Source organism: Otolemur garnettii, unplaced genomic scaffold, assembly GCF_000181295.1.
Source record: "Otolemur garnettii isolate 467f Iridium unplaced genomic scaffold, OtoGar3 scaffold00078, whole genome shotgun sequence".
In the NCBI taxonomy this organism is placed as follows: Eukaryota; Metazoa; Chordata; class Mammalia; order Primates; family Galagidae; genus Otolemur; species Otolemur garnettii.
In genome coordinates this window covers 9,155,016-9,162,310 of record NW_003852473.1, presented here as the reverse complement: position 1 = coordinate 9,162,310, position 7,295 = coordinate 9,155,016, and the positions used below count along the sequence as shown (strand labels likewise).

Genomic DNA, 7,295 nt, shown 5'->3' with positions numbered 1-7,295 from the left:
GAAAAAAGAAAAATTAATGAGAGAAAGTCTGTGAGGAGGGTCTGAGCAGAGACATAGGTGAAGCTGAGGGAATGAACCAAATTACTCGTACCACTTTATCTCACTTTGCTTTCTCATATGTGTTAAAATATATAGAAAATGTGGACTTCTGACATCTTTAACATTACGTAGAAAACACAGAGAAAGGACTCTGTTTTGTGATCAATCCTCAGGTGGTTTAGAGAGGTTCACTCTCGGAATTATGGCCAGTAGGTGGGGATCTGCCCTCAGCTCTCTGCCACGCTGGGTCCTTATTGGGTTCCCGGCTTTCCATTTGATCTACACCATGAACTCCATACCTATAAATGTTACCAGTTCCTTCTGAACTTTTCACCCCTTTACAAGAAGTTGAAGAAGAAGAGTAATTTTGTCTTGTGTTCCTTTATTCCTTGGCCATTTTGGTGCCTGCTGTGTTGACAAGTTTTAGACAACAGGGGCTGGACCAAGACCACAAATCTGTTCCTCACAGACTGCTGACTTATTAGCTGGTGGGTGCTGGCTCCCAGTACCTGCCTTTCTGCATTCTTCTAGGGTCGGAGTGAGGTCTCCTTAGAAGCACCTACGCTGACATCTCTCAAGTCATCCCAGTGCAGCGCTCACTGTGTGCCTACCAGGCAGGGGGCTACACAGCTGATGTGACCACTTTCTACTAAGTAAAGTCTTCTTAGGGACCTCAACCTGGACACACAGGTATGTTTATTAAGTTATAAAATCATAGAGACAAAAAGGAGTCTTGGAAATTAACCAGTTCAGCCTCCACATTTTACTGAGGACACCAAGATTCTAAGAGGTTTAAATTTACTGGAGGTCATTACTGCCCTCATTTCTTCTGTTGAAACAGGCTGCTCCCCATCTTATTCAGAAGTCTCGAATACGAAAACCATTTTAGTCCATTCCTCAACCAGGGCAAGGGCCATGCACGGAGCACTGGAAGACAGAGGCCGTTCACAGCAGTGCTGTGGACAGATGCTGCACGGGAACAAAACATTGGCCTTCGCTCTCTCCTTCTTTCTAATTTTAAAAAGCAGAGACTCTCTTTATTCAGTTCTTTTATCATATATAACTGGGGGTAGAACCAAAGGTTCCCACTTGGGCTGTGCTCTGGCTCGGAGCTCCGCCCTGCCTGCCTTAACGTGAGGGTAACTGGACCTGAAAGCGTGCTTACTTTCTCAAGAATAACACAATTTGGTTCTTTCCTTTTTCAAAAATGCTCAAAGAAGAAACTAAATGAATATACATTTCCTATTTAAGGTACTTGAATGTAGGCGACCCCAACCATTGGAACAAGATGATCTGCAGCTGAGTCGTGGACCTCGGGCCATTCCTCCACAGGAGTTCCTTGTGGGAGGAGCCTGTGCCCTCAGCACCTGGACATTGTTAATTTCTCCCCTCACCTGTGTTGTTCTGGCTCAATAAAAGGCTGGTGCGGAGGTTGCTGGGGCTACCCGGAAAGTAAGGGCTAGCCTGCCTTCCACAAGCTTGTACTTCTAATCGGCTTCTTGCCTGGTTCCTTCCTGTGCTAACCAAGACCAGGGCCACAGGAGCCGGATGGGTCGCGACATTTTGACTTAGTGGGCAGGATATAGCAGGACACAACAGGACAGCAGGGATGCAGACCAAAGGGTTCAACACCCGGATGTAGGTGAGGCCTTTGGTAGACAGTGGAAGGAAGTCCAAAGGGAAACACACCCAGGGAAAGTGGGACCTTTGGCCAATTTTAAAAGGAGGTAAAAGGAAGTCCAAAGGGAAACGCTGCTCAGGGAAAGTGGGACCTTTGGCCAATTTAGAAATTAAGAAATCGCACTCAGGCTCTGCACCTGTGGCTCAAGCGGCTAGGGCGCCAGCCACATACACCTAAGGTGGTGGGTTCGAATCCCCAGCCTGGGCCCGCCAAACAACAATGATGGCTGCAACCAAAAAATGGCCAGGCATTGTGGCGGGCGCCTGTGGTCCCAGCTACTTGGGAGGCTGAGGCAGGAGACTCGCTTGAGCCCAGGAGTTGGAGGTTGCTGTGACCTGTGATGTCACAGCACTCTACCCAGGGGGATAGCTTGAGGCTCTGTCTCAAAAAAAAAAAAAAAAAGAAAGAAACCACACTCAGAATAAGTGTCTGATAAACTAAGCAAAGTCATGGGTAACTTTCTGTTTGGGAAGTTGCGGGAAGTAGAAACTGAGGAGGAAAGTGATGTTTAATCGGTATCTGAAAGCAAGGATAGTGAGGTTCAGTGGGAAGCTGGACCTAAGAAAAATTGGGAAGTGAGAGCATATGATATGAATGAGCAAGTAATCACCGCTATGACCACTATGGCTGAACAAATTAAACGATTGGGAGATCAGATAGTCTCACTGTCAGAAATGCTAACTCAGAGCACCCTGTTTTGCCCTCAGCACCTCCCTATGTAAACGAACCCCCTGTAACTTCTGTTATGCAGGCTGTATGAGAAGGGCGCAATACTGGTGACTTTGAATGGGAAAACACTTTGAGGCTTTTTCTAGTTACGGTCACTGATATTCCTCCTGATCCGCAACACCCTCAAGGGGGCCAGCGTTTTGACCACCATATGATCACCTTTTCAGTTCTTAAAGATTTGAAACAGGCCGCAGCACAGTATGGTATGCAGTCCCCATTTTCCAGAGGTCTGTTACAGGGGCTTGCACAGGAACAGTGGCTCATTCCCTATGACTGGGATATGATAGCCAGAACTGTTCTTGAATCTGGACAGTATTTACAGTTTAAAACCTGGTGGAAGGAAGAGGCTGACCTAATGAGTCACCAAAACCAACAGAGAGGCATCCCAATAACATCTGAACAGCTCACTAGGTCTGGGCAGTGGCTGGGGATTCCCAGTCAGCTTCAATACAATGATCTAGCCATAGTCCAGACAAGACTGTGTTGTCTTAGGGCCTGGGAAAAGGTTCAGGCTCCTGGAGATGTCTCTAAATCTTTCATTAAAATGATGCAGTCGGGAAATGAACCTTATACTGACTTTCAAGCCCGATTAAAAACTGCAGTCGATAAGGCTGTTGCCCAGCCGGAGCTGAGAGACATGCTTTTCTAAACTTTAGCATTTGAAAATTCCAATTCGGAGTGTCAAAAGGCCCTGCAACCTTTGAGAGCACAAAACACTCCCTTAGAGGAGTATATACAGGCATGTGCTGACATAGGAATGGAATCCTATAAGGCTAATTTACTGGCTACTGCTTTAAAAGAAGGGGTCAGTTCATTTCCTCCCCTTAAATAATAGTCCTAGGTTTCTGCTCACTAAAGCTCTTTTCACTTTTAATTTTCTCAATCTCAGCAATGATGAAAAGACAGCTGCAGAACGCCATTGGACATCTCTCATTCATGCACCAGCCTCTCGAGTACAACAACCTATCTTTTATAAAAAACCTGATATGACAGAGTGGAAGCCAGGTTACGTGCTGCAATGGGGTCGAGGCTTTGCCCATATTATTACAGAACATCAAGAAAAGCAGTAGCTACCAGCCCGCTGGATTAAGCCTCGACACGAGCAGGAAACTTTACCAGCACCTTAAACAAGTTTGTTTTCACTAACCTTTCTTCTACAGGACCTTAATTTAGGTGATTTCATAGTAGAGAAATCCTGGATCAATCTCCTCTGCGGAAACTCGAGCTGCCTCTCCCATGTCGCTGCCCAGTCTCAGCAGGAAGCAGTTAGGAGCGGTCAGCGCCCCTTTTCCCTGAAGAGGCAGCAGGAGCTTTTATGCAGATTGGGAGGATTGATACAGGATTTCGTTATTTGGGGCTGTATATTAAGCCCCAGGCAAGCTTAGGAGGCATCGTCTAAATCTTGGACAATTAGGACAACAAAGACCTGGAACAACAGGCTTTAAGGTAAAGGTTATTATGGTATTGGCAAAGTAAAAGAATTTCACTTGTTGGGTTCGTTTCTATTTCAGCTGGGCACCTGATCTTTCTTAAAGTTATACACTGCTTTTTGGAAAGGGTCTGAGTTTGCAGCCCTTTCTCTACTTAAGCTTTGGGTGATGCTTAATACTTCCCATGGAAGCGTCATGAGCCCTATGGGTCAGCCCATAGCACATAGTTAAATGGTGATTAGCACATAGGGGACAAGTTTTCCCCCATGCCTAGTTTGACTAATTTGAGTTTCCTTTATGTCCGAATTAGCTCCGATGCTGTATTTTTGTTATGCTTATGTACCCTTTTGTTTCTTTTACTCAACAGAAAGCTTCTTGGTGAGGAGAGCGGCAGAAACAACAGACCTTCTCCCTTGCCTCTTCAGAAATGTCTTTAATACACTAGAGGGGGGAAATGTAGGAGACGCCAACGTCTGAGCAAGATGATCTGCAGCTGAGGCGTGGACCTCGGGCCATTCCTCCACAGGAGTTCCTTGTGGGAGGAGCCCTTGCCCTCAGCACGTAGTCATTGTTAATTTCTCCCCTCACCTGTGTTGTTCTGGCTCAATAAAAGGCTGGTGCAGCGGTTGCCTGGGGCTACCCGGAAAGTAAGGGCTAGCCTGCCTTCCACAAGCTTGTACTTCTAATCGGCTTCTTGCCTGGTTCCTTCCTGTGCTAACAGAGACCAGGGCCATAGGAGCCCAACTGGTCGCAACACTTGAATACGTGGAATTTCTCCCTAAAAGCAATTTTTTAAAACAAGCATGTGAAGGGGATGTTTCAGGATACTGAGAGGTTCTCTGTTCTCATTCTGCTTTTTTGCCCTTTTCCTCTACTTATTTCCCTTCTCCCCCCCCCACCCCAAACATTTTTTGTTAAATGTACACGAACAGCCCAAGGCTTCCATCGTCCCCTGTCCCCCGTATCAACTCGATCCAGAGCCAGGCTTTGGATCTATGAGTGAAGCCAAGAAGCTGTTTTTGGCCTCAGGAGTGTTTTCCTCTGTCTTCTGACTCCTCTCTCCTTGCCCTTCTTTCCTCTCCATCATTTCTCCACCTCTCTTCCCAGATACCCCCACTGTTTCTCTCTTCCTGCTTTCTTAGATTCTTCCTCCGTGGTGGCCAAAGAACCAATCAGTCACACCACTGTCATAATCACAGTTCTATCTCTGGCTCCTCTGGCTTCAGGATAAAACAATATAGGAGCAGCTTTCCACATGACAGACCGTCCCCACAGTAGCCTGGAAGGGCACCCTTCATAGACAAGTCAGACAGCTCGCTGCACAAGTTTGCCAGTGACACAGTTAAGTGTTTTGCTTCAAAAAAAAGGAAAAGTCTGATAAATTCCAGATGATTTCAAAATACATTTGAAGGTCAGATATACAAAATACAGATAAAGTCTGAATTAGGTAAGTAGAAGCTGATGCACAAATCTGTATTTAGGTCCAAACATCTTGCAGATTGGAAAGCTTTAAATTTGACAATTCCCAGTCAAGGATGATAAAAATTGAACTTTATTCTCTTTAAACTTCAAGGCATTGCAAGAAGAGAGAGTTCACTCAAAGTTGAAGTCAGATGGCTGGTAAAAACCATTATGGATGAACAAGGTAACAATTTTAAATCCAGTAAAGAAACTGGACTATTTAGAAAGACACAAAAGTATATTTAAAAATACTTGTCATCAAGTCTATATGTGTGGTGCACCTTCACAGTATAACCTAACACTTCCCCCACACCTCTCCTGTTCTAGAAGACAGGCTCTGCTTGGTGCTGAAGGTTTAGTGCAGTTCTCTGCCTGACATTTCCTGTGACCCATCTTTACCAATATCCTCAGCGATATTGAGCCTGCATGGTCTCAGGCCTTAGTAAAACTTAGGCCTTTCATTTTATGTAGTTAACAAATCTAAATCTTTCTTTTCCTTCTCTCAGTTTTTACCTTGACATTTCCAAACCTATGGAAAAGATGGAGGAAAGCATCAAGAGCACTGGCATCACCTCACTTCACCAACAGTGCCATTTGTGTCCTAATGTACTTAATGTTGACACACTAATATTATCTAAAATATGCTCCATACTTATATTTCCGCAAGTGTACCAGTAACATTTTTATTGTTTTATGATTTAGACAATTTTGAAGAGTCCAAGCCAGTGTTTTATAAAGTGTCCCTATAATCTAAATGTATCTAATTATTTCTTTAAGATGAGATTCAGGCCAAATATTTTGGCTAAAAATACTACACAGGAATTTTGCATGGTACCATATTTAGAGCCAATGAAGTCAGTTTGTTCTGTTATTGGTGATGAAAACTCCCATCCATCACTCAATTAAGGTGGTAATTGACATATCTCTGCATTGCAGAGTTGCCTTTTTACATTGTAATTTCTTTCTCTCCTTCATCCAATGGTTTAACTGCCCATTGTCCTGAATCAATTAGTGTCAACAGAGTGCTAATTTCTCTCTTTTTTTTTTTGTTTATTTTGTATATATCAAATGGAATCTTTGGTATGAAATCCAAAGCTTTTTTTCAATACTTGAGCTACCTCCTATTTAAACAAATGAACCCGGTCATCTGTAGCTGCCAGGAAAATATTTTAATCTCATCTTTCGTTTGGAGTTCCATTTTATTTTACCTTGGCAAAAATGAACCATTTCTGTAGCTTTGGAACTTACTTTTAAAAACCGAAGACAGCTTCCGGGGTCCGAGCCAAGGTCGCCTGCCCAGCCTGTAGCAGACCCCGGCCCCTGGCCCACCGGGCCGCCTGCGCCCTCGACACGGGCGCTAAGGGTCTGCGTCCGGGGAGCCAGGAGCCGGCTGGGAGTAGGGGGCAGAGTGAGACACCCCGCAGGGCGGGGACCAGAGGAGGTACCTTGGCGGAATGAGCAAATCAATAACAGATCAATAGGTAAGAGGATGTATGAGAAGGCAGAGGTGGCCCGGGATTCAGGTTGATGTGTACACCTGGTGGCCAGTGCTGCGGCACCTGGGCTGGGTTGGTGTGGGGGGTGGGGAAGAATGGCAATTGGGCCCCTGGAGGTCTGGGGGACCTAGGAAGGAGGGTTGAACTAAAGGACTAAGAGCACTCCGTGGCAAACGGAGCTGCACTTTTCTCTTAGAACATTTGTCTTCCCCAAGCAGGGGAGGTGTCTGAGAATAAATGTCTTTGGGAATCGTAAAAAAAAAACCAAAAAAAAACCGAAGACATTCTCTTCTTCTGGTGGCTGTAAAATAAACAAATAAAAAAACAGAAACCCAAGACTAGAGGACCCCCAGAGCTGTTTATGTTTAGGGCTCACATGTGGAGAAATGCAAAGGGATAGAAGGTGTCCAGATCAGGGTCCCTCTTCAGCTTCACTGACATCCTCCCACCTCTTCAGGC

The 7,295-nt window shown here is 45.1% G+C and overlaps 1 long non-coding RNA gene across 1 annotated transcript in view; it reads right to left on the bottom strand.

The window, feature by feature from the left end:
- Positions 1-6,652, bottom strand: part of LOC111726746 — a 15,399-nt gene extending 8,747 nt beyond the window's left edge. The window contains exon 1 of the long non-coding RNA XR_002774448.1: positions 6,589-6,652. This is a non-coding gene — a long non-coding RNA (uncharacterized LOC111726746). The remainder of the gene's footprint in view (positions 1-6,588) is intronic.
- Positions 6,653-7,295: the final 643 nt, after the last annotated feature.